Source organism: Rhinoderma darwinii, chromosome 3 (assembly GCF_050947455.1).
Source record: "Rhinoderma darwinii isolate aRhiDar2 chromosome 3, aRhiDar2.hap1, whole genome shotgun sequence".
Classification (NCBI taxonomy): Eukaryota; Metazoa; Chordata; class Amphibia; order Anura; family Rhinodermatidae; genus Rhinoderma; species Rhinoderma darwinii.
Window position 1 is genome coordinate 377,473,152 of NC_134689.1, and position 24,640 is coordinate 377,497,791.

The following is a 24,640-nucleotide window of genomic DNA, read 5'->3' on the forward strand; positions in this document are numbered from 1 at the left end:
GCCGCTACTGCAAGGCATCCTGGGGGATTTGGCAGACCAAGACCTCAGGACAGCAGACATAGCCGGAACGCGACTGTGTTGCAGGGGGATGTCCAACCTCAGGACAGCAGACATAGCCGGAACGCGACTGTGTTGCAGGGGGATGTCCATCAGTCAAAGGGAAAAGTGGGCTCGGGCTTCAGTTTCTGGAACAGATAAACCTTGCGCGCTGGGGGACAACAAAGCCATCTGCACTCCCAATCCTTCTGTAGTTCACACGGTAGATAAAGTCTCCAGAGAGACCAGCAAAAATTGCCGATGCTGACTGTATTTCAAGTCATCATGGCGGGGTATTGGGAAAAGTTTTCAACTAGGACTAATCACGCCTCAGTTAAACCTCATGGGCTATGATACTGCCACTGCGCAAAGCTAAAGAAGCTCAGGTGGCAGACATATCCATGCCTCCCAGGAAGAGCTAATTTAAGCCGTGGCTAAACAAAACTGACTCCTCCCTTGTGCCACTACTGCAAGGCATCCTGGGGGATTTGGCAGACCAAGACCTCAGGACAGCAGACATAGCCGGAACGCGACTGTGTTGCAGGGGGATGTCCAACCTCAGGACAGTAAACATAGCCGGAACGCGACTGTGTTGCAGGGGGATGTCCATCAGTCAAAGGGAAAAGTGGGCTCGGGCTTCAGTTTCTGGAACAGATAAACCTTCCGCGCTGGGGGATAACAAAGCCATCTGCACTCCCAATCCTTCTGTTGTTCACACGGTAGATAAAGTCTCCAGAGAGACCAGCAAAAATTGCCGATGCTGACTGTATTTCAAGTCATCATGGCGGGGTATTGGGAAAAGTTTTCAACTAGCAATAATCACGCCTCGGTTAAACCTCATGGGCTATGATACTGCCACTGCGCAAAGCTAAAGAAGCTCAGGTGGCAGACATATCCATGCCTCCCAGGAAGAGCTAATTTAAGCCGTGGCTAAACAAAACTGACTCCTCCCTTGTGCCGCTACTGCAAGGCATCCTGGGGGATTTGGCAGACCAAGACCTCAGGACAGCAGACATAGCCGGAACGCGACTGTGTTGCAGGGGGATGTCCAACCTCAGGACAGTAGACATAGCCGGAACGCGACTGTGTTGCAGGGGGATGTCCATCAGTCAAAGGGAAAAGTGGGCTCGGGCTTCAGTTTCTGGAACAGATAAACCTTCCGTGCTGGGGGACAACAAAGCCATCTGCACTCCCAATCCTTCTGTTGTTCACACGGTAGATAAAGTCTCCAGAGAGACCAGCAAAAATTGCCGATGCTGACTGTATTTCAAGTCATCATGGCAGGGTATTGGGAAAAGTTTTCAACTAGCAATAATCACGCCTCGGTTAAACCTCATGGGCTATGATACTGCCACTGCGCAAAGCTAAAGAATCTCAGGTGGCAGACATATCCATGCCTCCCAGGAAGAGCTAATTTAAGCCGTGGCTAAACAAAACTGACTCCTCCCTTGTGCCGCTACTGCAAGGCATCCTGGGGGATTTGGCAGACATAGCCGGAACGCGACTGTGTTGCAGGGGGATGTCCAACCTCAGGACAGCAGACATAGCCGGAACGCGACTGTGTTGCAGGGGGATGTCCATCAGTCAAAGGGAAAAGTGGGCTCGGGCTTCAGTTTCTGGAACAGATAAACCTTCCGCGCTGGGGGACAACAAAGCCATCTGCACTCCCAATCCTTCTGTTGTTCACACGGTAGATAAAGTCTCCAGAGAGACCAGCAAAAATTGCCGATGCTGACTGTATTTCAAGTCATCATGGCGGGGTATTGGGAAAAGTTTTCAACTAGCAATAATCACGCCTCGGTTAAACCTCATGGGCTATGATACTGCCACTGCGCAAAGCTAAAGAAGCTCAGGTGGCAGACATATCCATGCCTCCCAGGAAGAGCTAATTTAAGCCGTGGCTAAACAAAACTGACTCCTCCCTTGTGCCGCTACTGCAAGGCATCCTGGGGGATTTGGCAGACCAAGACCTCAGGACAGCAGACATAGCCGGAACGCGACTGTGTTGCAGGGGGATGTCCAACCTCAGGACAGTAGACATAGCCGGAACGCGACTGTGTTGCAGGGGGATGTCCATCAGTCAAAGGGAAAAGTGGGCTCGGGCTTCAGTTTCTGGAACAGATAAACCTTCCGTGCTGGGGGACAACAAAGCCATCTGCACTCCCAATCCTTCTGTTGTTCACACGGTAGATAAAGTCTCCAGAGAGACCAGCAAAAATTGCCGATGCTGACTGTATTTCAAGTCATCATGGCGGGGTATTGGGAAAAGTTTTCAACTAGCAATAATCACGCCTCGGTTAAACCTCATGGGCTATGATACTGCCACTGCGCAAAGCTAAAGAAGCTCAGGTGGCAGACATATCCATGCCTCCCAGGAAGAGCTAATTTAAGCCGTGGCTAAACAAAACTGACTCCTCCCTTGTGCCGCTACTGCAAGGCATCCTGGGGGATTTGGCAGACCAAGACCTCAGGACAGCAGACATAGCCGGAACGCGACTGTGTTGCAGGGGGATGTCCAACCTCAGGACAGCAGACATAGCCGGAACGCGACTGTGTTGCAGGGGGATGTCCATCAGTCAAAGGGAAAAGTGGGCTCGGGCTTCAGTTTCTGGAACAGATAAACCTTCCGCGCTGGGGGACAACAAAGCCATCTGCACTCCCAATCCTTCTGTTGTTCACATGGTAGATAAAGTCTCCAGAGAGACCAGCAAAAATTGCCGATGCTGACTGTATTTCAAGTCATCATGGCGGGGTATTGGGAAAAGTTTTCAACTAGCAATAATCACACCTCGGTTAAACCTCATGGGCTATGATACTGCCACTGCGCAAAGCTAAAGAAGCTCAGGTGGCAGACATATCCATGCCTCCCAGGAAGAGCTAATTTAAGCCGTGGCTAAACAAAACTGACTCCTCCCTTGTGCCGCTACTGCAAGGCATCCTGGGGGATTTGGCAGACCAAGACCTCAGGACAGCAGACATAGCCGGAAACGCGACTGTGTTGCAGGGGGATGTCCAACCTCAGGACAGCAGACATAGCCGGAAGGCGACTGTGTTGCAGGGGGATGTCCATCAGTCAAAGGGAAAAGTGGGCTCGGGCTTCAGTTTCTGGAACAGATAAACCTTCTGCGCTGGGGGACAACAAAGCCATCTGCACTCCCAATCCTTCTGTTGTTCACACGGTAGATAAAGTCTCCAGAGAGACCAGCAAAAATTGCCGATGCTGACTGTATTTCAAGTCATCATGGCGGGGTATTGAGAAAAGTTTTCAACTAGCAATAATCACGCCTCGGTTAAACCTCATGGGCTATGATACTGCCACTGCGCAAAGCTAAAGAAGCTCAGGTGGCAGACATATCCATGCCTCCCAGGAAGAGCTAATGTAAGCCGTGGCTAAACAAAACGGACTCCTCCCTTGTGCCGCTACTGCAAGGCATCCTGGGGGATTTGGCAGACCAAGACCTCAGGACAGCAGACATAGCCGGAACGCGACTGTGTTGCAGGGGGATGTCCATCAGTCAAAGGGAAAAGTGGGCTAGGGCTTCAGTTTCTGGAACAGATAAACCTTCCGCGCTGGGGGACAACAAAGCCATCTGCACTCCCAATCCTTCTGTTGTTCACACGGTAGATAAAGTCTCCAGAGAGACCAGCAAAAATTGCCGATGCTGACTGTATTTCAAGTCATCATGGCGGGGTATTGGGAAAAGTTTTCAACTAGCAATAATCACGCCTCGGTTAAACCTCATGGGCTATGATACTGCCACTGCGCAAAGCTAAAGAAGCTCAGGTGGCAGACATATCCATGCCTCCCAGGAAAAGCTAATTTAAGCCGTGGCTAAACAAAACTGACTCCTCCCTTGTGCCGCTACTGCAAGGCATCCTGGGGGATTTGGCAGACCAAGACCTCAGGACAGCAGACATAGCCGGAACGCGACTGTGTTGCAGGGGGATGTCCAACCTCAGGACAGCAGACATAGCCGGAACGCGACTGTGTTGCAGGGGGATGTCCATCAGTCAAAGGGAAAAGTGGGCTCGGGCTTCAGTTTCTGGAACAGATAAACCTTCCGCGCTGGGGGACAACAAAGCCATCTGCACTCCCAATCCTTCTGTTGTTCACACGGTAGATAAAGTCTCCAGAGAGACCAGCAAAAATTGCCGATGCTGACTGTATTTCAAGTCATCATGGCGGGGTATTGGGAAAAGTTTTCAACTAGCAATAATCACGCCTCGGTTAAACCTCATGGGCTATGATACTGCCACTGCGCAAAGCTAAAGAAGCTCAGGTGGCAGACATATCCATGCCTCCCAGGAAGAGCTAATTTAAGCCGTGGCTAAACAAAACTGACTCCTCCCTTGTGCCGCTACTGCAAGGCATCCTGGGGGATTTGGCAGACCAAGACCTCAGGACAGCAGACATAGCCGGAACGCGACTGTGTTGCAGGGGGATGTCCAACCTCAGGACAGCAGACATAGCCGGAACGCGACTGTGTTGCAGGGGGATGTCCATCAGTCAAAGGGAAAAGTGGGCTCGGGCTTCAGTTTCTGGAACAGATAAACCTTCTGCGCTGGGGGACAACAAAGCCATCTGCACTCCCAATCCTTCTGTTGTTCACACGGTAGATAAAGTCTCCAGAGAGACCTGCAAAAATTGCCGATGCTGACTGTATTTCAAGTCATCATGGCGGGGTATTGGGAAAAGTTTTCAACTAGCAATAATCACGCCTCGGTTAAACCTCATGGGCTATGATACTGCCACTGCACAAAGCTAAAGAAGCTCAGGTGGCAGACATATCCATGCCTCCCAGGAAGAGCTAATTTAAGCCGTGGCTAAACAAAACTGACTCCTCCCTTGTGCCGCTACTGCAAGGCATCCTGGGGGATTTGGCAGACCAAGACCTCAGGACAGCAGACATAGCCGGAACGCGACTGTGTTGCAGGGGGATGTCCATCAGTCAAAGGGAAAAGTGGGCTCGGGCTTCAGTTTCTGGAACAGATAAACCTTCCGCGCTGGGGGACAACAAAGCCATCTGCACTCCCAATCCTTCTGTTGTTCACACGGTAGATAAAGTCTCCAGAGAGACCAGCAAAAATTGCCGATGCTGACTGTATTTCAAGTCATCATGGCAGGGTATTGGGAAAAGTTTTCAACTAGCAATAATCACGCCTCGGTTAAACCTCATGGGCTATGATACTGCCACTGCGCAAAGCTAAAGAAGCTCAGGTGGCAGACATATCCATGCCTCCCAGGAAGAGCTAATTTAAGCCGTGGCTAAACAAAACTGACTCCTCCCTTGTGCCGCTACTGCAAGGCATCCTGGGGGATTTGGCAGACCAAGACCTCAGGACAGCAGACATAGCCGGAACGCGACTGTGTTGCAGGGGGATGTCCAACCTCAGGACAGCAGACATAGCCGGAACGCGACTGTGTTGCAGGGGGATGTCCATCAGTCAAAGGGAAAAGTGGGCTCGGGCTTCAGTTTCTGGAACAGATAAACCTTCCGCGCTGGGGGACAACAAAGCCATCTGCACTCCCAATCCTTCTGTTGTTCACACGGTAGATAAAGTCTCCAGAGAGACCAGCAAAAATTGCCGATGCTGACTGTATTTCAAGTCATCATGGCGGGGTATTGGGTAAAGTTTTCAACTAGCAATAATCACGCCTCGGTTAAACCTCATGGGCTATGATACTGCCACTGCGCAAAGCTAAAGAAGCTCAGGTGGCAGACATATCCATGCCTCCCAGGAAGAGCTAATTTAAGCCGTGGCTAAACAAAACTGACTCCTCCCTTGTGCCGCTACTGCAAGGCATCCTGGGGGATTTGGCAGACCAAGACCTCAGGACAGCAGACATAGCCGGAACGCGACTGTGTTGCAGGGGGATGTCCAACCTCAGGACAGCAGACATAGCCGGAACGCGACTGTGTTGCAGGGGGATGTCCATCAGTCAAAGGGAAAAGTGGGCTCGGGCTTCAGTTTCTGGAACAGATAAACCTTCTGCGCTGGGGGACAACAAAGCCATCTGCACTCCCAATCCTTCTGTTGTTCACACGGTAGATAAAGTCTCCAGAGAGACCTGCAAAAATTGCCGATGCTGACTGTATTTCAAGTCATCATGGCGGGGTATTGGGAAAAGTTTTCAACTAGCAATAATCACGCCTCGGTTAAACCTCATGGGCTATGATACTGCCACTGCGCAAAGCTAAAGAAGCTCAGGTGGCAGACATATCCATGCCTCCCAGGAAGAGCTAATTTAAGCCGTGGCTAAACAAAACTGACTCCTCCCTTGTGCCGCTACTGCAAGGCATCCTGGGGGATTTGGCAGACCAAGACCTCAGGACAGCAGACATAGCCGGAACGCGACTGTGTTGCAGGGGGATGTCCATCAGTCAAAGGGAAAAGTGGGCTCGGGCTTCAGTTTCTGGAACAGATAAACCTTCCGCGCTGGGGGACAACAAAGCCATCTGCACTCCCAATCCTTCTGTTGTTCACACGGTAGATAAAGTCTCCAGAGAGACCAGCAAAAATTGCCGATGCTGACTGTATTTCAAGTCATCATGGCAGGGTATTGGGAAAAGTTTTCAACTAGCAATAATCACGCCTCGGTTAAACCTCATGGGCTATGATACTGCCACTGCGCAAAGCTAAAGAAGCTCAGGTGGCAGACATATCCATGCCTCCCAGGAAGAGCTAATTTAAGCCGTGGCTAAACAAAACTGACTCCTCCCTTGTGCCGCTACTGCAAGGCATCCTGGGGGATTTGGCAGACCAAGACCTCAGGACAGCAGACATAGCCGGAACGCGACTGTGTTGCAGGGGGATGTCCAACCTCAGGACAGCAGACATAGCCGGAACGCGACTGTGTTGCAGGGGGATGTCCATCAGTCAAAGGGAAAAGTGGGCTCGGGCTTCAGTTTCTGGAACAGATAAACCTTCCGCGCTGGGGGACAACAAAGCCATCTGCACTCCCAATCCTTCTGTTGTTCACACGGTAGATAAAGTCTCCAGAGAGACCAGCAAAAATTGCCGATGCTGACTGTATTTCAAGTCATCATGGCGGGGTATTGGGTAAAGTTTTCAACTAGCAATAATCACGCCTCGGTTAAACCTCATGGGCTATGATACTGCCACTGCGCAAAGCTAAAGAAGCTCAGGTGGCAGACATATCCATGCCTCCCAGGAAGAGCTAATTTAAGCCGTGGCTAAACAAAACTGACTCCTCCCTTGTGCCGCTACTGCAAGGCATCCTGGGGGATTTGGCAGACCAAGACCTCAGGACAGCAGACATAGCCGGAACGCGACTGTGTTGCAGGGGGATGTCCAACCTCAGGACAGCAGACATAGCCGGAACGCGACTGTGTTGCAGGGGGATGTCCATCAGTCAAAGGGAAAAGTGGGCTCGGGCTTCAGTTTCTGGAACAGATAAACCTTCCGCGCTGGGGGACAACAAAGCCATCTGCACTCCCAATCCTTCTGTTGTTCACACGGTAGATAAAGTCTCCAGAGAGACCAGCAAAAATTGCCGATGCTGACTGTATTTCAAGTCATCATGGCGGGGTATTGGGAAAAGTTTTCAACTAGCAATAATCACGCCTCGGTTAAACCTCATGGGCTATGATACTGCCACTGCGCAAAGCTAAAGAAGCTCAGGTGGCAGACATATCCATGCCTCCCAGGAAGAGCTAATTTAAGCCGTGGCTAAACAAAACTGACTCCTCCCTTGTGCCGCTACTGCAAGGCATCCTGGGGGATTTGGCAGACCAAGACCTCAGGACAGCAGACATAGCCGGAAACGCGACTGTGTTGCAGGGGGATGTCCAACCTCAGGACAGCAGACATAGCCGGAAGGCGACTGTGTTGCAGGGGGATGTCCATCAGTCAAAGGGAAAAGTGGGCTCGGGCTTCAGTTTCTGGAACAGATAAACCTTCCGCGCTGGGGGACAACAAAGCCATCTGCACTCCCAATCCTTCTGTTGTTCACACGGTAGATAAAGTCTCCAGAGAGACCAGCAAAAATTGCCGATGCTGACTGTATTTCAAGTCATCATGGCGGGGTATTGGGAAAAGTTTTCAACTAGCAATAATCACGCCTCGGTTAAACCTCATGGGCTATGATACTGCCACTGCGCAAAGCTAAAGAAGCTCAGGTGGCAGACATATCCATGCCTCCCAGGAAGAGCTAATTTAAGCCGTGGCTAAACAAAACTGACTCCTCCCTTGTGCCGCTGGCATCCTGGGGGATTTGGCAGACCAAGACCTCAGGACAGCAGACATAGCCGGAACGCGACTGTGTTGCAGGGGGATGTCCAACCTCAGGACAGCAGACATAGCCGGAACGCGACTGTGTTGCAGGGGGATGTCCATCAGTCAAAGGGAAAAGTGGGCTCGGGCTTCAGTTTCTGGAACAGATAAACCTTCCGCGCTGGGGGACAACAAAGCCATCTGCACTCCCAATCCTTCTGTTGTTCACACGGTAGATAAAGTCTCCAGGGAGACCAGCAAAAATTGCCGATGCTGACTGTATTTCAAGTCATCATGGCGGGGTATTGGGAAAAGTTTTCAACTAGCAATAATCACGCCTCGGTTAAACCTCATGGGCTATGATACTGCCACTGCGCAAAGCTAAAGAAGCTCAGGTGGCAGACATATCCATGCCTCCCAGGAAGAGCTAATTTAAGCCGTGGCTAAACAAAACTGACTCCTCCCTTGTGCCGCTACTGCAAGGCATCCTGGGGGATTTGGCAGACCAAGACCTCAGGACAGCAGACATAGCCGGAACGCAACTGTGTTGCAGGGGGATGTCCAACCTCAGGACAGCAGACATAGCCGGAACGCGACTGTGCTGCAGGGGGATGTCCATCAGTCAAAGGGAACAGTGGGCTCAGGCTTCAGTTTCTGGAACAGATAAACCTTCCGCGCTGGGGGACAACAAAGCCATCTGCATTCCCAATCCTTCTGTTGTTCACACGGTAGATAAAGTCTCCAGAGAGACCAGCAAAAATTGCTGATGCTGACTGTATTTCAAGTCATCATGGCGGGGTATTGGGAAAAGTTTTCAACTAGCAATAATCACGCCTCGGTTAAACCTCATGGGCTATGATACTGCCACTGCGCAAAGCTAAAGAAGCTCAGGTGGCAGACATATCCATGCCTCCCAGGAAGAGCTAATTTAAGCCGTGGCTAAACAAAACTGACTCCTCCCTTGTGCCGCTACTGCAAGGCATCCTGGGGGATTTGGCAGACCAAGACCTCAGGACAGCAGACATAGCCGGAACGCGACTGTGTTGCAAGGGGATGTCCAACCTCAGGACAGCAGACATAGCCGGAACGCGACTGTGTTGCAGGGGGATGTCCATCAGTCAAAGGGAAAAGTGGGCTCGGGCTTCAGTTTCTGGAACAGATAAACCTTCCGCGCTGGGGGACAACAAAGCCATCTGCACTCCCAATCCTTCTGTTGTTCACACAGTAGATAAAGTCTCCAGAGAGACCAGCAAAAATTGCCGATGCTGACTGTATTTCAAGTCATCATGGCGGGGTATTGGGAAAAGTTTTCAACTAGCAATAATCACGCCTCGGCTAAACCTCATGGGCTATGATACTGCCACTGCGCAAAGCTAAAGAAGCTCAGGTGGCAGACATATCCATGTCTCCCAGGAAGAGCTAATTTAAGCCGTGGCTAAACAAAACTAACTCCTCCCTTGTGCCGCTACTGCAAGGCATACTGGGGGATTTGGCAGACCAAGACCTCAGGACAGCAGACATAGCCGGAACGCGACTGTGTTGCAGGGGGATGTCCAACCTCAGGACAGCAGACATAGCCGGAACGCGACTGTGTTGCAGGGGGATGTCCATCAGTCAAAGGGAAAAGTGGGCTCGGGCTTCAGTTTCTGGAACAGATAAACCTTCCGCGCTGGGGGACAACAAAGCCATCTGCACTCCCAATCCTTCTGTTGTTCACACGGTAGATAAAGTCTCCAGAGAGACCAGCAAAAATTGCCGATGCTGACTGTATTTCAAGTCATCATGGCGGGGTATTGGGAAAAGTTTTCAACTAGCAATAATCACGCCTCGGTTAAACCTCATGGGCTATGATACTGCCACTGCGCAAAGCTAAAGAAGCTCAGGTGGCAGACATATCCATGCCTCCCAGGAAGAGCTAATTTAAGCCGTGGCTAAACAAAACTGACTCCTCCCTTGTGCCGCTACTGCAAGGCATCCTGGGGGATTTGGCAGACCAAGACCTCAGGACAGCAGACATAGCCGGAACGCGACTGTGTTGCAGGGGGATGTCCAACCTCAGGACAGCAGACATAGCCGGAACGCGACTGTGTTGCAGGGGGATGTCCATCAGTCAAAGGGAAAAGTGGGCTCGGGCTTCAGTTTCTGGAACAGATAAACCTTCCGCGCTGGGGGACAACAAAGCCATCTGCACTCCCAATCCTTCTGTTGTTCACACGGTAGATAAAGTCTCCAGAGAGACCAGCAAAAATTGCCGATGCTGACTGTATTTCAAGTCATCATGGCGGGGTATTGGGAAAAGTTTTCAACTAGCAATAATCACGCCTCGGTTAAACCTCATGGGCTATGATACTGCCACTGCGCAAAGCTAAAGAAGCTCAGGTGGCAGACATATCCATGCCTCCCAGGAAGAGCTAATTTAAGCCGTGGCTAAACAAAACTGACTCCTCCCTTGTGCCGCTACTGCAAGGCATCCTGGGGGATTTGGCAGACCAAGACCTCAGGACAGCAGACATAGCCGGAACGCGACTGTGTTGCAGGGGGATGTCCAACCTCAGGACAGCAGACATAGCCGGAACGCGACTGTGTTGCAGGGGGATGTCCATCAGTCAAAGGGAAAAGTGGGCTCGGGCTTCAGTTTCTGGAACAGATAAACCTTCCGCGCTGGGGGACAACAAAGCCATCTGCACTCCCAATCCTTCTGTTGTTCACACGGTAGATAAAGTCTCCAGAGAGACCAGCAAAAATTGCCGATGCTGACTGTATTTCAAGTCATCATGGCGGGGTATTGGGAAAAGTTTTCAACTAGCAATAATCACGCCTCGGTTAAACCTCATGGGCTATGATACTGCCACTGCGCAAAGCTAAAGAAGCTTAGGTGGCAGACATATCCATGCCTCCCAGGAAGAGCTAATTTAAGCCGTGGCTAAACAAAACTGACTCCTCCCTTGTGCCGCTACTGCAAGGCATCCTGGGGGATTTGGCAGACCAAGACCTCAGGACAGCAGACATAGCCGGAACGCGACTGTGTTGCAGGGGGATGTCCAACCTCAGGACAGCAGACATAGCCGGAACGCGACTGTGTTGCAGGGGGATGTCCATCAGTCAAAGGGAAAAGTGGGCTCGGGCTTCAGTTTCTGGAACAGATAAACCTTCTGCGCTGGGGGGACAACAAAGCCATCTGCACTCCCAATCCTTCTGTTGTTCACACGGTAGATAAAGTCTCCAGAGAGACCAGCAAAAATTGCCGATGCTGACTGTATTTCAAGTCATCATGGCGGGGTATTGGGAAAAGTTTTCAACTAGCAATAATCACGCCTCGGTTAAACCTCATGGGCTATGATACTGCCACTGCGCAAAGCTAAAGAAGCTCAGGTGGCAGACATATCCATGCCTCCCAGGAAGAGCTAATTTAAGCCGTGGCTAAACAAAACTGACTCCTCCCTTGTGCCGCTACTGCAAGGCATCCTGGGGGATTTGGCAGACCAAGACCTCAGGACAGCAGACATAGCCGGAACGCGACTGTGTTGCAGGGGGATGTCCATCAGTCAAAGGGAAAAGTGGGCTCGGGCTTCAGTTTCTGGAACAGATAAACCTTCCGCGCTGGGGGACAACAAAGCCATCTGCACTCCCAATCCTTCTGTTGTTCACACGGTAGATAAAGTCTCCAGAGAGACCAGCAAAAATTGCCGATGCTGACTGTATTTCAAGTCATCATGGCGGGGTATTGAGAAAAGTTTTCAACTAGCAATAATCACGCCTCGGTTAAACCTTATGGGCTATGATACTGCCACTGCGCAAAGCTAAAGAAGCTCAGGTGGCAGACATATCCATGCCTCCCAGGAAGAGCTAATTTAAGCCGTGGCTAAACAAAACTGACTCCTCCCTTGTGCCGCTACTGCAAGGCATCCTGGGGGATTTGGCAGACCAAGACCTCAGGACAGCAGACATAGCCGGAACGCGACTGTGTTGCAGGGGGATGTCCAACCTCAGGACAGCAGACATAGCCGGAACGCGACTGTGTTGCAGGGGGATGTCCATCAGTCAAAGGGAAAAGTGGGCTCGGGCTTCAGTTTCTGGAACAGATAAACCTTCCGCGCTGGGGGACAACAAAGCCATCTGCACTCCCAATCCTTCTGTTGTTCACACGGTAGATAAAGTCTCCAGAGAGACCAGCAAAAATTGCCGATGCTGACTGTATTTCAAGTCATCATGGTGGGGTATTGGGAAAAGTTTTCAACTAGCAATAATCACGCCTCGGTTAAACCTCATGGGCTATGATACTGCCACTGCGCAAAGCTAAAGAAGCTCAGGTGGCAGACATATCCATGCCTCCCAGGAAGAGCTAATTTAAGCCGTGGCTAAACAAAACTGTCTCCTCCCTTGTGCCGCTACTGCAAGGCATCCTGGGGGATTTGGCAGACCAAGACCTCAGGACAGCAGACATAGCCGGAACGCGACTGTGTTGCAGGGGGATGTCCAACCTCAGGACAGCAGACATAGCCGGAACGCGACTGTGTTGCAGGGGGATGTCCATCAGTCAAAGGGAAAAGTGGGCTCGGGCTTCAGTTTCTGGAACAGATAAACCTTCCGCGCTGGGGGACAACAAAGCCATCTGCACTCCCAATCCTTCTGTTGTTCACACGGTAGATAAAGTCTCCAGAGAGACCAGCAAAAATTGCCGATGCTGACTGTATTTCAAGTCATCATGGCGGGGTATTGGGAAAAGTTTTCAACTAGCAATAATCACGCCTCGGTTAAACCTCATGGGCTATGATACTGCCCCTGCGCAAAGCTAAAGAAGCTCAGGTGGCAGACATATCCATGCCTCCCAGGAAGAGCTAATTTAAGCCGTGGCTAAACAAAACTGACTCCTCCCTTGTGCCGCTACTGCAAGGCATCCTGGGGGATTTGGCAGACCAAGACCTCAGGACAGCAGACATAGCCGGAACGCGACTGTGTTGCAGGGGGATGTCCAACCTCAGGACAGCAGACATAGCCGGAACGCGACTGTGTTGCAGGGGGATGTCCATCAGTCAAAGGGAAAAGTGGGCTCGGGCTTCAGTTTCTGGAACAGATAAACCTTCCGCGCTGGGGGACAACAAAGCCATCTGCACTCCCAATCCTTCTGTTGTTCACACGGTAGATAAAGTCTCCAGAGAGACCAGCAAAAATTGCCGATGCTGACTGTATTTCAAGTCATCATGGCGGGGTATTGGGAAAAGTTTTCAACTAGCAATAATCACGCCTCGGTTAAACCTCATGGGCTATGATACTGCCACTGCGCAAAGCTAAAGAAGCTCAGGTGGCAGACATATCCATGCCTCCCAGGAAGAGCTAATTTAAGCCGTGGCTAAACAAAACTGACTCCTCCCTTGTGCCGCTACTGCAAGGCATCCTGGGGGATTTGGCAGACCAAGACCTCAGGACAGCAGACATAGCCGGAACGCGCCTGTGTTGCAGGGGGATGTCCAACCTCAGGACAGCAGACATAGCCGGAACGCGACTGTGTTGCAGGGGGATGTCCATCAGTCAAAGGGAAAAGTGGGCTCCGGCTTCAGTTTCTGGAACAGATAAACCTTCCGCGCTGGGGGACAACAAAGCCATCTGCACTCCCAATCCTTCTGTTGTTCACACGGTAGATAAAGTCTCCAGAGAGACCAGCAAAAATTGCCGATGCTGACTGTATTTCAAGTCATCATGGCGGGGTATTGGGAAAAGTTTTCAACTAGCAATAATCACGCCTCGGTTAAACCTCATGGGCTATGATACTGCCACTGCGCAAAGCTAAAGAAGCTCAGGTGGCAGACATATCCATGCCTCCCAGGAAGAGCTAATTTAAGCCGTGGCGAAACAAAACTGACGCCTCCCTTGTGCCGCTACTGCAAGGCATCCTGGGGGATTTGGCAGACCAAGACCTCAGGACAGCAGACATAGCCGGAACGCGACTGTGTTGCAGGGGGATGTCCAACCTCAGGACAGCAGACATAGCCGGAATGCGACTGTGTTGCAGGGGGATGTCCATCAGTCAAAGGGAAAAGTGGGCTCGGGCTTCAGTTTCTGGAACAGATAAACCTTCCGCGCTGGGGGACAACAAAGCCATCTGCACTCCCAATCCTTCTGTTGTTCACACGGTAGATAAAGTCTCCAGAGAGACCAGCAAAAATTGCCGATGCTGACTGTATTTCAAGTCATCATGGCGGGGTATTGGGAAAAGTTTTCAACTAGCAATAATCACGCCTCAGTTAAACCTCATGGGCTATGATACTGCCACTGCGCAAAGCTAAAGAAGCTCAGGTGGCAGACATATCCATGCCTCCCAGGAAGAGCTAATTTAAGCCGTGGCTAAACAAAACTGACTCCTCCCTTGTGCCGCTACTGCAAGACCTCAGGACAGCAGACATAGCCGGAACGCGACTGTGTTGCAGGGGGATGTCCAACCTCAGGACAGCAGACATAGCCGGAACGCGACTGTGTTGCAGGGGGATGTCCATCAGTCAAAGGGAAAAGTGGGCTCGGGCTTCAGTTTCTGGAACATATAAACCTTCCGCGCTGGGGGGCAACAAAGCCATCTGCACTCCCAATCCTTCTGTTGTTCACACGGTAGATAAAGTCTCCAGAGAGACCAGCAAAAATTGCCGATGCTGACTGTATTTCAAGTCATCATGGCGGGGTATTGGGAAAAGTTTTCAACTAGCAATAATCACGCCTCGGTTAAACCTCATGGGCTATGATACTGCCACTGCGCAAAACTGAAGAAGCTCAGGTGGCAGACATATCCATGCCTCCCAGGAAGAGCTAATTTAAGCCGTGGCTAAACAAAACTGACTCCTCCCTTGTGCCGCTACTGCAAGGCATCCTGGGGGATTTGGCAGACCAAGACCTCAGGACAGCAGACATAGCCGGAACGCGACTGTGTTGCAGGGGGATGTCCAACCTCAGGACAGCAGACATAGCCGGAACGCGACTGTGTTGCAGGGGGATGTCCATCAGTCAAAGGGAAAAGTGGGCTCGGGCTTCAGTTTCTGGAACAGATAAACCTTCCGCGCTGGGGGACAACAAAGCCATCTGCACTCCCAATCCTTCTGTTGTTCACACGGTAGATAAAGTCTCCAGAGAGACCAGCAAAAATTGCCGATGCTGACTGTATTTCAAGTCATCATGGCGGGGTATTGGGAAAAGTTTTCAACTAGCAATAATCACGCCTCGGTTAAACCTCATGGGCTATGATACTGCCACTGCGCAAAGCTAAAGAAGCTCAGGTGGCAGACATATCCATGCCTCCCAGGAAGAGCTAATTTAAGCCGTGGCTAAACAAAACTGACTCCTCCCTTGTGCCGCTACTGCAAGGCATCCTGGGGGATTTGGCAGACCAAGACCTCAGGACAGCAGACATAGCCGGAACGCGACTGTGTTGCAGGGGGATGTCCAACCTCAGGACAGCAGACATAGCCGGAACGCGACTGTGTTGCAGGGGGATGTCCATCAGTCAAAGGGAAAAGTGGGCTCGGGCTTCAGTTTCTGGAACAGATAAACCTTCCACGCTGGGGGACAACAAAGCCATCTGCACTCCCAATCCTTCTGTTGTTCACACGGTAGATAAAGTCTCCAGAGAGACCAGCAAAAATTGCCGATGCTGACTGTATTTCAAGTCATCATGGCGGGGTATTGGGAAAAGTTTTCAACTAGCAATAATCACGCCTCGGTTAAACCTCATGGGCTATGATACTGCCGCTGCGCAAAGCTAAAGAAGCTCAGGTGGCAGACATATCCATGCCTCCCAGGAAGAGCTAATTTAAGCCGTGGCTAAACAAAACTGACTCCTCCCTTGTGCCGCTACTGCAAGGCATCCTGGGGGATTTGGCAGACCAAGACCTCAGGACAGCAGACATAGCCGGAACGCGACTGTGTTGCAGGGGGATGTCCAACCTCAGGACAGCAGACATAGCCGCAACGCGACTGTGTTGCAGGGGGATGTCCATCAGTCAAAGGGAAAAGTGGGCTCGGGCTTCAGTTTCTGGAACAGATAAACCTTCCGCGCTGGGGGACAACAAAGCCATCTGCACTCCCAATCCTTCTGTTGTTCACACGGTAGATAAAGTCTCCAGAGAGACCAGCAAAAATTGCCGATGCTGACTGTATTTCAAGTCATCATGGCGGGGTATTGGGAAAAGTTTTCAACTAGCAATAATCACGCCTCGGTTAAACCTCATGGGCTATGATACTACCACAGCGCAAAGCTAAAGAAGCTCAGGTGGCAGACATATCCATGCCTCCCAGGAAGAGCTAATTTAAGCCGTGGCTAAACAAAACTGACTCCTCCCTTGTGCCGCTACTGCAAGGCATCCTGGGGGATTTGGCAGACCAAGACCTCAGGACAGCAGACATAGCCGGAACGCGACTGTGTTGCAGGGGGATGTCCAACCTCAGGACAGCAGACCTAGACGGAACGCGACTGTGTTGCAGGGGGATGTCCATCAGTCAAAGGGAAAAGTGGGCTCGGGCTTCAGTTTCTGGAACAGATAAACCTTCCGCGCTGGGGGACAACAAAGCCATCTGCACTCCCAATCCTTCTGTTGTTCACACGGTAGATAAAGTCTCCAGAGAGACCAGCAAAAATTGCCGATGCTGACTGTATTTCAAGTAATCATGGCGGGGTATTGGGAAAAGTTTTCAACTAGCAATAATCACGCCTCGGTTAAACCTCATGGGCTATGATACTGCCACTGCGCAAAGCTAAAGAAGCTCAGGTGGCAGACATATCCATGCCTCCCAGGAAGAGCTAATGTAAGCCGTGGCTAAACAAAACTGACTCCTCCCTTGTGCCGCTACTGCAAGGCATCCTGGGGGATTTGGCAGACCAAGACCTCAGGACAGCAGACATAGCCGGAACGCGACTGTGTTGCAGGGGGATGTCCAACCTCAGGACAGCAGACATAGCCGGAACGCGACTGTGTTGCAGGGGGATGTCCATCAGTCAAAGGGAAAAGTGGGCTCGGGCTTCAGTTTCTGGAACAGATAAACCTTCCGCGCTGGGGGACAACAAAGCCATCTGCACTCCCAATCCTTCTGTTGTTCACACGGTAGATAAAGTCTCCAGAGAGACCAGCAAAAATTGCCGATGCTGACTGTATTTCAAGTCATCATGGCGGGGTATTGGGAAAAGTTTTCAACTAGCAATAATCACGCCTCGGTTAAACCTCATGGGCTATGATACTGCCACTGCGCAAAGCTAAAGACGCTCAGGTGGCAGACATATCCATGCCTCCCAGGAAGAGCTAATTTAAGCCGTGGCTAAACAAAACTGACTCCTCCCTTGTGCCGCTACTGCAAGGCATCCTGGGGGATTTGGCAGACCAAGACCTCAGGACAGCAGACATAGCCGGAACGCGACTGTGTTGCAGGGGGATGTCCAACCTCAGGACAGCAGACATAGCCGGAACGCGACTGTGTTGCAGGGGGATGTCCATCAGTCAAAGGGAAAAGTGGGCTCGGGCTTCAGTTTCTGGAACAGATAAACCTTCCGCGCTGGGGGACAACAAAGCCATCTGCACTCCCAATCCTTCTGTTGTTCACACGGTAGATAAAGTCTCCAGAGAGACCAGCAAAAATTGCCGATGCTGACTGTATTTCAAGTCATCATGGCGGGGTATTGGGAAAAGTTTTCAACTAGCAATAATCACGCCTCGGTTAAACCTCATGGGCTATGATACTGCCACTGTGCAAAGCTAAAGAAGCTGAGGTGGCAGACATATCCATGCCTCCCAGGAAGAGCTAATTTAAGCCGTGGCTAAACAAAACTGACTCCTCCCTTGTGCCGCTACTGCAAGGCATCCTGGGGGATTTGGCAGACCAAGACCTCAGGACAGCAGACATAGCCGGAACGCGACTGTGTTGCAGGGGGATGTCCAACCTCAGGACAGCAGACATAGCCGGAACGCGACTGTGTTGCAGGGGGATGTCCATCAGTCAAAGGGAAAAGTGGGCTCGGGCTTCAGTTTCTGGAACAGATAAACCTTCCGCGCTGGGGGACAACAAAGCCATCTGCACTCCCAATCCTTCTGTTGTTCACACGGTAGATAAAGTCTCCAGAGAGACCAGCAAAAATTGCCGATGCTGACTGTATTTCAAGTCATCATGGCGGGGTATTGGGAAAAGTTTTCAACTAGCAATAATCACGCCTCGGTTAAACCTCATGGGCTATGATACTGCCACTGCGCAAAGCTAAAGAAGCTCAGGTGGCAGACATATCCATGCCTCCCAGGAAGAGCTAATTTAAGCCGTGGCTAAACAAAACTGACTCCTCCCTTGTGCCGCTACTGCAAGGCATCCTGGGGGATTTGGCAGACCAAGACCTCAGGACAGCAGACATAGCCGGAACGCGACTGTGTTGCAGGGGGATGTCCAACCTCAGGACAGCAGACATAGCCGCAACGCGACTGTGTTGCAGGGGGATGTCCATCAGTCAAAGGGAAAAGTGGGCTCGGGCTTCAGTTTCTGGAACAGATAAACCTTCCGCGCTGGGGGACAACAAAGCCATCTGCACTCCCAATCCTTCTGTTGTTCACACGGTAGATAAAGTCTCCAGAGAGACCAGCAAAAATTGCCGATGCTGACTGTATTTCAAGTAATCATGGCGGGGTATTGGGAAAAGTTTTCAACTAGCAATAATCACGCCTCGGTTAAACCTCATGGGCTATGATACTGCCACTGCGCAAAGCTAAAGAAGCTCAGGTGGCAGACATATCCATGCCTCCCAGGAAGAGCTAATTTAAGCCGTGGCTAAACAAAACTGACTCCTCCCTTGTGCCGCTACTGCAAGGCATCCTGGGGGATTTGGCAGACCAAGACCTCAGGACAGCAGACATAGCCGGAACGCGACTGTGTTGCAGGGGGATGTCCAACCTCAGGACAGCAGACATAGCCGGAACGCGACTGTGTTGCAGGGGGATGTCCATCAGTCAAAGGGAAAAGTGGGCTCGGGCTTCAGTTTCTGGAACAGATAAACCTTCCGCGCTGGGGGACAACAAAGCCATCTGCACTCCCAATCCTTCTGTTGTTCACACGGTAGATAAAGTCTCCAGAGAGACCAGCAAAAATTGCCGATGCTGACTGTATTTCAAGTCATCATGGCGGGGTATTGGGAAAAGTTTTCAACTAGCAATAATCACGCCTCGGTTAAACCTCATGGGCTATGATACTGCCACTGCGCAAAGCTAAAGACGCTCAGGTGGCAGACATATCCATGCCTCCCAGGAAGAGCTAATTTAAGCCGTGGCTAAACAAAACTGACTCCTCCCTTGTGCCGCTACTGCAAGGCATCCTGGGGGATTTGGCAGACCAAGACCTCAGGACAGCAGACATAGCCGGAACGCGACTGTGTTGCAGGGGGATGTCCAACCTCAGGACAGCAGACATAGCCGGAACGCGACTGTGTTGCAGGGGGATGTCCATCAGTCAAAGGGAAAAGTGGGCTCGGGCTTCAGTTTCTGGAACAGATAAACCTTCCGCGCTGGGGGACAACAAAGCCATCTGCACTCCCAATCCTTCTGTTGTTCACACGGTAGATAAAGTCTCCAGAGAGACCAGCAAAAATTGCCGATGCTGACTGTATTTCAAGTCATCATGGCGGGGTATTGGGAAAAGTTTTCAACTAGCAATAATCACGCCTCGGTTAAACCTCATGGGCTATGATACTGCCACTGTGCAAAGCTAAAGAAGCTCAGGTGGCAGACATATCCATGCCTCCCAGGAAGAGCTAATTTAAGCCGTGGCTAAACAAAACTGACTCCTCCCTTGTGCCGCTACTGCAAGGCATCCTGGGGGATTTGGCAAACCAAGACCTCAGGACAGCAGACATAGCCGGAACGCGACTGTGTTGCAGGGGGATGTCCAACCTCAGGACAGCAGACATAGCCGGAACGCGACTGTGTTGCAGGGGGATGTCCATCAGTCAAAGGGAAAAGTGGGCTCGGGCTTCAGTTTCTGGAACAGATAAACCTTCCGCGCTGGGGGACAACAAAGCCATCTGCACTCCCAATCCTTCTGTTGTTCACACGGTAGATAAAGTCTCCAGAGAGACCAGCAAAAATTGCCGATGCTGACTGTATTTCAAGTCATCATGGCGGGGTATTGGGAAAAGTTTTCAACTAGCAATAATCACGCCTCGGTTAAACCTCATGGGCTATGATACTGCCACTGCGCAAAGCTAAAGAAGCTCAGGTGGCAGACATATCCATGCCTCCCAGGAAGAGCTAATTTAAGCCGTGGCTAAACAAAACTGACTCCTCCCTTGTGCCGCTACTGCAAGGCATCCTGGGGGATTTGGCAGACCAAGACCTCAGGACAGCAGACATAGCCGGAACGCGACTGTGTTGCAGGGGGATGTCCAACCTCAGGACAGCAGACATAGCCGGAACGCGACTGTGTTGCAGGGGGATGTCCATCAGTCAAAGGGAAAAGTGGGCTCGGGCTTCAGTTTCTGGAACAGATAAACCTTCCACGCTGGGGGACAACAAAGCCATCTGCACTCCCAATCCTTCTGTTGTTCACACGGTAGATAAAGTCTCCAGAGAGACCAGCAAAAATTGCCGATGCTGACTGTATTTCAAGTCATCATGGCGGGGTATTGGGAAAAGTTTTCAACTAGCAATAATCACGCCTCGGTTAAACCTCATGGGCTATGATACTGCCGCTGCGCAAAGCTAAAGAAGCTCAGGTGGCAGACATATCCATGCCTCCCAGGAAGAGCTAATTTAAGCCGTGGCTAAACAAAACTGACTCCTCCCTTGTGCCGCTACTGCAAGGCATCCTGGGGGATTTGGCAGACCAAGACCTCAGGACAGCAGACATAGCCGGAACGCGACTGTGTTGCAGGGGGATGTCCAACCTCAGGACAGCAGACATAGCCGCAACGCGACTGTGTTGCAGGGGGATGTCCATCAGTCAAAGGGAAAAGTGGGCTCGGGCTTCAGTTTCTGGAACAGATAAACCTTCCGCGCTGGGGGACAACAAAGCCATCTGCACTCCCAATCCTTCTGTTGTTCACACGGTAGATAAAGTCTCCAGAGAGACCAGCAAAAATTGCCGATGCTGACTGTATTTCAAGTCATCATGGCGGGGTATTGGGAAAAGTTTTCAACTAGCAATAATCACGCCTCGGTTAAACCTCATGGGCTATGATACTGCCACAGCGCAAAGCTAAAGAAGCTCAGGTGGCAGACATATCCATGCCTCCCAGGAAGAGCTAATTTAAGCCGTGGCTAAACAAAACTGACTCCTCCCTTGTGCCGCTACTGCAAGGCATCCTGGGGGATTTGGCAGACCAAGACCTCAGGACAGCAGACATAGCCGGAACGCGACTGTGTTGCAGGGGGATGTCCAACCTCAGGACAGCAGACCTAGCCGGAACGCGACTGTGTTGCAGGGGGATGTCCATCAGTCAAAGGGAAAAGTGGGCTCGGGCTTCAGTTTCTGGAACAGATAAACCTTCCGCGCTGGGGGACAACAAAGCCATCTGCACTCCCAATCCTTCTGTTGTTCACACGGTAGATAAAGTCTCCAGAGAGACCAGCAAAAATTGCCGATGCTGACTGTATTTCAAGTAATCATGGCGGGGTATTGGGAAAAGTTTTCAACTAGCAATAATCACGCCTCGGTTAAACCTCATGGGCTATGATACTGCCACTGCGCAAAGCTAAAGAAGCTCAGGTGGCAGACATATCCATGCCTCCCAGGAAGAGCTAATTTAAGCCGTGGCTAAACAAAACTGACTCCTCCCTTGTGCCGCTACTGCAAGGCATCCTGGGGGATTTGGCAGACCAAGACCTCAGGACAGCAGACATAGCCGGAACGCGACTGTGTTGCAGGGGGATGTCCAACCTCAGGACAGCAGACATAGCCGGAACGCGACTGTGTTGCAGGGGGATGTCCATCAGTCAAAGGGAAAAGTGGGCTCGGGCTTCAGTTTCTGGAACAGATAAACCTTCCGCGCTGGGGGACAACAAAGCCATCTGCACTCCCAATCCTTCTGTTGTTCACACGGTAGATAAAGTCTCCAGAGAGACCAGCAAAAATTGCCGATGCTGACTGTATTTCAAGTCATCATGGCGGGGTATTGGGAAAAGTTTTCAACTAGCAATAATCACGCCTCGGTTAAACCTCATGGGCTATGATACTGCCACTGCGCAAAGCTAAAGAAGCTCAGGTGGCAGACATATCCATGCCTCCCAGGAAGAGCTAATGTAAGCCGTGGCTAAACAAAACTGACTCCTCCCTTGTGCCGCTACTGCAAGGCATCCTGGGGGATTTGGCAGACCAAGACCTCAGGACAGCAGACATAGCCGGAACGCGACTGTGTTGCAGGGGGATGTCCAACCTCAGGACAGCAGACATAGCCGGAACGCGACTGTGTTGCAGGGGGATGTCCATCAGTCAAAGGGAAAAGTGGGCTCGGGCTTCAGTTTCTGGAACAGATAAACCTTCCGCGCTGGGGGACAACAAAGCCATCTGCACTCCCAATCCTTCTGTTGTTCACACGGTAGATAAAGTCTCCAGAGAGACCAGCAAAAATTGCCGATGCTGACTGTATTTCAAGTCATCATGGCGGGGTATTGGGAAAAGTTTTCAACTAGCAATAATCACGCCTCGGTTAAACCTCATGGGCTATGATACTGCCACTGCGCAAAGCTAAAGAAGCTCAGGTGGCAGACATATCCATGCCTCCCAGGAAGAGCTAATGTAAGCCGTGGCTAAACAAAACTGACTCCTCCCTTGTGCCGCTACTGCAAGGCATCCTGGGGGATTTGGCAGACCAAGACCTCAGGACAGCAGACATAGCCGGAACGCGACTGTGTTGCAGGGGGATGTCCAACCTCAGGACAGCAGACATAGCCGGAACGCGACTGTGTTGCAGGGGGATGTCCATCAGTCAAAGGGAAAAGTGGGCTCGGGCTTCAGTTTCTGGAACAGATAAACCTTCCGCGCTGGGGGACAACAAAGCCATCTGCACTCCCAATCCTTCTGTTGTTCACACGGTAGATAAAGTCTCCAGAGAGACCAGCAAAAATTGCCGATGCTGACTGTATTTCAAGTCATCATGGCGGGGTATTGGGAAAAGTTTTCAACTAGCAATAATCACGCCTCGGTTAAACCTCATGGGCTATGATACTGCCACTGCGCAAAGCTAAAGACGCTCAGGTGGCAGACATATCCATGCCTCCCAGGAAGAGCTAATTTAAGCCGTGGCTAAACAAAACTGACTCCTCCCTTGTGCCGCTACTGCAAGGCATCCTGGGGGATTTGGCAGACCAAGACCTCAGGACAGCAGACATAGCCGGAACGCGACTGTGTTGCAGGGGGATGTCCAACCTCAGGACAGCAGACATAGCCGGAACGCGACTGTGTTGCAGGGGGATGTCCATCAGTCAAAGGGAAAAGTGGGCTCGGGCTTCAGTTTCTGGAACAGATAAACCTTCCGCGCTGGGGGACAACAAAGCCATCTGCACTCCCAATCCTTCTGTTGTTCACACGGTAGATAAAGTCTCCAGAGAGACCAGCAAAAATTGCCGATGCTGACTGTATTTCAAGTCATCATGGCGGGGTATTGGGAAAAGTTTTCAACTAGCAATAATCACGCCTCGGTTAAACCTCATGGGCTATGATACTGCCACTGTGCAAAGCTAAAGAAGCTCAGGTGGCAGACATATCCATGCCTCCCAGGAAGAGCTAATTTAAGCCGTGGCTAAACAAAACTGACTCCTCCCTTGTGCCGCTACTGCAAGGCATCCTGGGGGATTTGGCAGACCAAGACCTCAGGACAGCAGACATAGCCGGAACGCGACTGTGTTGCAGGGGGATGTCCAACCTCAGGACAGCAGACATAGCCGGAACGCGACTGTGTTGCAGGGGGATGTCCATCAGTCAAAGGGAAAAGTGGGCTCGGGCTTCAGTTTCTGGAACAGATAAACCTTCCGCGCTGGGGGACAACAAAGCCATCTGCACTCCCAATCCTTCTGTTGTTCACACGGTAGATAAAGTCTCCAGAGAGACCAGCAAAAATTGCCGATGCTGACTGTATTTCAAGTCATCATGGCGGGGTATTGGGAAAAGTTTTCAACTAGCAATAATCACGCCTCGGTTAAACCTCATGGGCTATGATACTGCCACTGCGCAAAGCTAAAGAAGCTCAGGTGGCAGACATATCCATGCCTCCCAGGAAGAGCTCATTTAAGCCGTGGCTAAACAAAACTGACTCCTCCCTTGTGCCGCTACTGCAAGGCATCCTGGGGGATTTGGCAGACCAAGACCTCAGGACAGCAGACATAGCCGGAACGCGACTGTGTTGCAGGGGGATGTCCAACCTCAGGACAGC

The 24,640-nt window shown here is 51.3% G+C and overlaps 50 non-coding genes across 50 annotated transcripts; all 50 read right to left on the minus strand.

The window, feature by feature from the left end:
• Positions 1-269: 269 nt before the first annotated feature.
• LOC142751330 (U4 spliceosomal RNA) lies at positions 270-410 on the minus strand. Its single transcript, XR_012882881.1, has one exon. It is a non-coding gene; the product is annotated as a U4 spliceosomal RNA (small nuclear RNA).
• Positions 411-765: 355 nt separating this feature from the next.
• On the minus strand, positions 766-906 carry LOC142751178 (U4 spliceosomal RNA). Its single transcript, XR_012882733.1, has one exon. It is a non-coding gene; the product is annotated as a U4 spliceosomal RNA (small nuclear RNA).
• Positions 907-1,261: 355 nt separating this feature from the next.
• On the minus strand, positions 1,262-1,402 carry LOC142751283 (U4 spliceosomal RNA). The gene has a single exon (XR_012882837.1). It is a non-coding gene; the product is annotated as a U4 spliceosomal RNA (small nuclear RNA).
• Positions 1,403-1,736: 334 nt separating this feature from the next.
• On the minus strand, positions 1,737-1,877 carry LOC142751179 (U4 spliceosomal RNA). Its single transcript, XR_012882734.1, has one exon. It is a non-coding gene; the product is annotated as a U4 spliceosomal RNA (small nuclear RNA).
• Positions 1,878-2,232: 355 nt separating this feature from the next.
• LOC142751180 (U4 spliceosomal RNA) lies at positions 2,233-2,373 on the minus strand. The gene has a single exon (XR_012882735.1). It is a non-coding gene; the product is annotated as a U4 spliceosomal RNA (small nuclear RNA).
• Positions 2,374-2,728: 355 nt separating this feature from the next.
• Positions 2,729-2,869, minus strand: LOC142751280 (U4 spliceosomal RNA). The gene has a single exon (XR_012882834.1). It is a non-coding gene; the product is annotated as a U4 spliceosomal RNA (small nuclear RNA).
• Positions 2,870-3,225: 356 nt separating this feature from the next.
• On the minus strand, positions 3,226-3,366 carry LOC142751263 (U4 spliceosomal RNA). The gene has a single exon (XR_012882817.1). It is a non-coding gene; the product is annotated as a U4 spliceosomal RNA (small nuclear RNA).
• Positions 3,367-3,667: 301 nt separating this feature from the next.
• Positions 3,668-3,808, minus strand: LOC142751181 (U4 spliceosomal RNA). Its single transcript, XR_012882736.1, has one exon. It is a non-coding gene; the product is annotated as a U4 spliceosomal RNA (small nuclear RNA).
• Positions 3,809-4,163: 355 nt separating this feature from the next.
• On the minus strand, positions 4,164-4,304 carry LOC142751182 (U4 spliceosomal RNA). Its single transcript, XR_012882737.1, has one exon. It is a non-coding gene; the product is annotated as a U4 spliceosomal RNA (small nuclear RNA).
• Positions 4,305-4,659: 355 nt separating this feature from the next.
• LOC142751171 (U4 spliceosomal RNA) lies at positions 4,660-4,800 on the minus strand. Its single transcript, XR_012882726.1, has one exon. It is a non-coding gene; the product is annotated as a U4 spliceosomal RNA (small nuclear RNA).
• A 301-nt stretch (positions 4,801-5,101) lies between these two features.
• LOC142751285 (U4 spliceosomal RNA) lies at positions 5,102-5,242 on the minus strand. Its single transcript, XR_012882838.1, has one exon. It is a non-coding gene; the product is annotated as a U4 spliceosomal RNA (small nuclear RNA).
• Positions 5,243-5,597: 355 nt separating this feature from the next.
• On the minus strand, positions 5,598-5,738 carry LOC142751258 (U4 spliceosomal RNA). Its single transcript, XR_012882812.1, has one exon. It is a non-coding gene; the product is annotated as a U4 spliceosomal RNA (small nuclear RNA).
• Positions 5,739-6,093: 355 nt separating this feature from the next.
• On the minus strand, positions 6,094-6,234 carry LOC142751170 (U4 spliceosomal RNA). Its single transcript, XR_012882725.1, has one exon. It is a non-coding gene; the product is annotated as a U4 spliceosomal RNA (small nuclear RNA).
• Positions 6,235-6,535: 301 nt separating this feature from the next.
• LOC142751286 (U4 spliceosomal RNA) lies at positions 6,536-6,676 on the minus strand. Its single transcript, XR_012882839.1, has one exon. It is a non-coding gene; the product is annotated as a U4 spliceosomal RNA (small nuclear RNA).
• A 355-nt stretch (positions 6,677-7,031) lies between these two features.
• Positions 7,032-7,172, minus strand: LOC142751259 (U4 spliceosomal RNA). The gene has a single exon (XR_012882813.1). It is a non-coding gene; the product is annotated as a U4 spliceosomal RNA (small nuclear RNA).
• Positions 7,173-7,527: 355 nt separating this feature from the next.
• Positions 7,528-7,668, minus strand: LOC142751183 (U4 spliceosomal RNA). Its single transcript, XR_012882738.1, has one exon. It is a non-coding gene; the product is annotated as a U4 spliceosomal RNA (small nuclear RNA).
• Positions 7,669-8,024: 356 nt separating this feature from the next.
• Positions 8,025-8,165, minus strand: LOC142751184 (U4 spliceosomal RNA). Its single transcript, XR_012882739.1, has one exon. It is a non-coding gene; the product is annotated as a U4 spliceosomal RNA (small nuclear RNA).
• A 348-nt stretch (positions 8,166-8,513) lies between these two features.
• Positions 8,514-8,654, minus strand: LOC142751261 (U4 spliceosomal RNA). The gene has a single exon (XR_012882815.1). It is a non-coding gene; the product is annotated as a U4 spliceosomal RNA (small nuclear RNA).
• Positions 8,655-9,009: 355 nt separating this feature from the next.
• LOC142751304 (U4 spliceosomal RNA) lies at positions 9,010-9,150 on the minus strand. The gene has a single exon (XR_012882857.1). It is a non-coding gene; the product is annotated as a U4 spliceosomal RNA (small nuclear RNA).
• Positions 9,151-9,505: 355 nt separating this feature from the next.
• Positions 9,506-9,646, minus strand: LOC142751269 (U4 spliceosomal RNA). Its single transcript, XR_012882823.1, has one exon. It is a non-coding gene; the product is annotated as a U4 spliceosomal RNA (small nuclear RNA).
• A 355-nt stretch (positions 9,647-10,001) lies between these two features.
• LOC142751186 (U4 spliceosomal RNA) lies at positions 10,002-10,142 on the minus strand. The gene has a single exon (XR_012882741.1). It is a non-coding gene; the product is annotated as a U4 spliceosomal RNA (small nuclear RNA).
• Positions 10,143-10,497: 355 nt separating this feature from the next.
• Positions 10,498-10,638, minus strand: LOC142751187 (U4 spliceosomal RNA). The gene has a single exon (XR_012882742.1). It is a non-coding gene; the product is annotated as a U4 spliceosomal RNA (small nuclear RNA).
• A 355-nt stretch (positions 10,639-10,993) lies between these two features.
• On the minus strand, positions 10,994-11,134 carry LOC142751188 (U4 spliceosomal RNA). The gene has a single exon (XR_012882743.1). It is a non-coding gene; the product is annotated as a U4 spliceosomal RNA (small nuclear RNA).
• A 356-nt stretch (positions 11,135-11,490) lies between these two features.
• Positions 11,491-11,631, minus strand: LOC142751189 (U4 spliceosomal RNA). The gene has a single exon (XR_012882744.1). It is a non-coding gene; the product is annotated as a U4 spliceosomal RNA (small nuclear RNA).
• Positions 11,632-11,932: 301 nt separating this feature from the next.
• LOC142751315 (U4 spliceosomal RNA) lies at positions 11,933-12,073 on the minus strand. Its single transcript, XR_012882868.1, has one exon. It is a non-coding gene; the product is annotated as a U4 spliceosomal RNA (small nuclear RNA).
• Positions 12,074-12,428: 355 nt separating this feature from the next.
• Positions 12,429-12,569, minus strand: LOC142751295 (U4 spliceosomal RNA). The gene has a single exon (XR_012882848.1). It is a non-coding gene; the product is annotated as a U4 spliceosomal RNA (small nuclear RNA).
• Positions 12,570-12,924: 355 nt separating this feature from the next.
• LOC142751172 (U4 spliceosomal RNA) lies at positions 12,925-13,065 on the minus strand. The gene has a single exon (XR_012882727.1). It is a non-coding gene; the product is annotated as a U4 spliceosomal RNA (small nuclear RNA).
• Positions 13,066-13,420: 355 nt separating this feature from the next.
• LOC142751190 (U4 spliceosomal RNA) lies at positions 13,421-13,561 on the minus strand. Its single transcript, XR_012882745.1, has one exon. It is a non-coding gene; the product is annotated as a U4 spliceosomal RNA (small nuclear RNA).
• Positions 13,562-13,916: 355 nt separating this feature from the next.
• Positions 13,917-14,057, minus strand: LOC142751191 (U4 spliceosomal RNA). The gene has a single exon (XR_012882746.1). It is a non-coding gene; the product is annotated as a U4 spliceosomal RNA (small nuclear RNA).
• A 355-nt stretch (positions 14,058-14,412) lies between these two features.
• On the minus strand, positions 14,413-14,553 carry LOC142751289 (U4 spliceosomal RNA). Its single transcript, XR_012882842.1, has one exon. It is a non-coding gene; the product is annotated as a U4 spliceosomal RNA (small nuclear RNA).
• Positions 14,554-14,881: 328 nt separating this feature from the next.
• LOC142751275 (U4 spliceosomal RNA) lies at positions 14,882-15,022 on the minus strand. Its single transcript, XR_012882828.1, has one exon. It is a non-coding gene; the product is annotated as a U4 spliceosomal RNA (small nuclear RNA).
• A 355-nt stretch (positions 15,023-15,377) lies between these two features.
• On the minus strand, positions 15,378-15,518 carry LOC142751192 (U4 spliceosomal RNA). Its single transcript, XR_012882747.1, has one exon. It is a non-coding gene; the product is annotated as a U4 spliceosomal RNA (small nuclear RNA).
• A 355-nt stretch (positions 15,519-15,873) lies between these two features.
• On the minus strand, positions 15,874-16,014 carry LOC142751265 (U4 spliceosomal RNA). Its single transcript, XR_012882819.1, has one exon. It is a non-coding gene; the product is annotated as a U4 spliceosomal RNA (small nuclear RNA).
• Positions 16,015-16,369: 355 nt separating this feature from the next.
• LOC142751274 (U4 spliceosomal RNA) lies at positions 16,370-16,510 on the minus strand. The gene has a single exon (XR_012882827.1). It is a non-coding gene; the product is annotated as a U4 spliceosomal RNA (small nuclear RNA).
• A 355-nt stretch (positions 16,511-16,865) lies between these two features.
• LOC142751296 (U4 spliceosomal RNA) lies at positions 16,866-17,006 on the minus strand. Its single transcript, XR_012882849.1, has one exon. It is a non-coding gene; the product is annotated as a U4 spliceosomal RNA (small nuclear RNA).
• A 355-nt stretch (positions 17,007-17,361) lies between these two features.
• LOC142751193 (U4 spliceosomal RNA) lies at positions 17,362-17,502 on the minus strand. Its single transcript, XR_012882748.1, has one exon. It is a non-coding gene; the product is annotated as a U4 spliceosomal RNA (small nuclear RNA).
• Positions 17,503-17,857: 355 nt separating this feature from the next.
• LOC142751292 (U4 spliceosomal RNA) lies at positions 17,858-17,998 on the minus strand. The gene has a single exon (XR_012882845.1). It is a non-coding gene; the product is annotated as a U4 spliceosomal RNA (small nuclear RNA).
• Positions 17,999-18,353: 355 nt separating this feature from the next.
• On the minus strand, positions 18,354-18,494 carry LOC142751194 (U4 spliceosomal RNA). Its single transcript, XR_012882749.1, has one exon. It is a non-coding gene; the product is annotated as a U4 spliceosomal RNA (small nuclear RNA).
• Positions 18,495-18,849: 355 nt separating this feature from the next.
• LOC142751297 (U4 spliceosomal RNA) lies at positions 18,850-18,990 on the minus strand. The gene has a single exon (XR_012882850.1). It is a non-coding gene; the product is annotated as a U4 spliceosomal RNA (small nuclear RNA).
• Positions 18,991-19,345: 355 nt separating this feature from the next.
• Positions 19,346-19,486, minus strand: LOC142751195 (U4 spliceosomal RNA). The gene has a single exon (XR_012882750.1). It is a non-coding gene; the product is annotated as a U4 spliceosomal RNA (small nuclear RNA).
• Positions 19,487-19,841: 355 nt separating this feature from the next.
• Positions 19,842-19,982, minus strand: LOC142751293 (U4 spliceosomal RNA). Its single transcript, XR_012882846.1, has one exon. It is a non-coding gene; the product is annotated as a U4 spliceosomal RNA (small nuclear RNA).
• A 355-nt stretch (positions 19,983-20,337) lies between these two features.
• LOC142751197 (U4 spliceosomal RNA) lies at positions 20,338-20,478 on the minus strand. The gene has a single exon (XR_012882752.1). It is a non-coding gene; the product is annotated as a U4 spliceosomal RNA (small nuclear RNA).
• Positions 20,479-20,833: 355 nt separating this feature from the next.
• On the minus strand, positions 20,834-20,974 carry LOC142751266 (U4 spliceosomal RNA). Its single transcript, XR_012882820.1, has one exon. It is a non-coding gene; the product is annotated as a U4 spliceosomal RNA (small nuclear RNA).
• A 355-nt stretch (positions 20,975-21,329) lies between these two features.
• Positions 21,330-21,470, minus strand: LOC142751267 (U4 spliceosomal RNA). The gene has a single exon (XR_012882821.1). It is a non-coding gene; the product is annotated as a U4 spliceosomal RNA (small nuclear RNA).
• A 355-nt stretch (positions 21,471-21,825) lies between these two features.
• LOC142751298 (U4 spliceosomal RNA) lies at positions 21,826-21,966 on the minus strand. The gene has a single exon (XR_012882851.1). It is a non-coding gene; the product is annotated as a U4 spliceosomal RNA (small nuclear RNA).
• A 355-nt stretch (positions 21,967-22,321) lies between these two features.
• Positions 22,322-22,462, minus strand: LOC142751198 (U4 spliceosomal RNA). Its single transcript, XR_012882753.1, has one exon. It is a non-coding gene; the product is annotated as a U4 spliceosomal RNA (small nuclear RNA).
• Positions 22,463-22,817: 355 nt separating this feature from the next.
• On the minus strand, positions 22,818-22,958 carry LOC142751199 (U4 spliceosomal RNA). Its single transcript, XR_012882754.1, has one exon. It is a non-coding gene; the product is annotated as a U4 spliceosomal RNA (small nuclear RNA).
• A 355-nt stretch (positions 22,959-23,313) lies between these two features.
• LOC142751200 (U4 spliceosomal RNA) lies at positions 23,314-23,454 on the minus strand. Its single transcript, XR_012882755.1, has one exon. It is a non-coding gene; the product is annotated as a U4 spliceosomal RNA (small nuclear RNA).
• A 355-nt stretch (positions 23,455-23,809) lies between these two features.
• Positions 23,810-23,950, minus strand: LOC142751294 (U4 spliceosomal RNA). The gene has a single exon (XR_012882847.1). It is a non-coding gene; the product is annotated as a U4 spliceosomal RNA (small nuclear RNA).
• Positions 23,951-24,305: 355 nt separating this feature from the next.
• LOC142751201 (U4 spliceosomal RNA) lies at positions 24,306-24,446 on the minus strand. Its single transcript, XR_012882756.1, has one exon. It is a non-coding gene; the product is annotated as a U4 spliceosomal RNA (small nuclear RNA).
• Positions 24,447-24,640: the final 194 nt, after the last annotated feature.